Genomic DNA, 628 nt, shown 5'->3' on the forward strand with positions numbered 1-628 from the left:
CAGAATTATACCTGACTTATCAATGCAAACTCTGAAAACCAGAAGAGCCTGGACCAAGTTATTTCTAGTTCTACATGACAATAGATGCCAACCCAGAATACTTTACCCAGCAAAAATGTCTATTATAGTTGAAGGGGAAATAAAAATTTTCCATGACATAAATACGCTGAAGGAATTCATGTCCACAAAACCAGCCGAATCAATACAAAGAACCGAAGAAAGGAATGACTATACCCAAGGGGTTGCAGAAAGAAATTCAATGAAGATATAACTATGGAAAAGTACAGCTAGATCAAGAATGTAAATAGAGATAAAAATGACAGGATTCAATACCCATCTTTCATTAAGTACTTTAAATATTAACGGACTGAACTCCCCAGTCAAAAGACACAGACTAGGTGAATGGATTAAGAAACAAAACCCATCTTTTTGTTGTCTGCAAGAAACTCATCTCACTTTCAAGGACAGACACTACCTTAAGATGAAAGGACTGAAAAAATTATACCAAGCAAATGGTACTAAGAAAAAAACAGACATTGAAATTCTAATATTTGACAAAATAGACTTCAAACTAAAACTAATCAGAAGACATAAAGAGGGCTACTTCATTCTGCTCAAAGGAATAATC

This window comes from Nannospalax galili, unplaced genomic scaffold (genome assembly GCF_000622305.1).
Source record: "Nannospalax galili isolate Female #2095 unplaced genomic scaffold, S.galili_v1.0 scaffold167, whole genome shotgun sequence".
NCBI classification, from domain to species: domain Eukaryota; kingdom Metazoa; phylum Chordata; class Mammalia; order Rodentia; family Spalacidae; genus Nannospalax; species Nannospalax galili.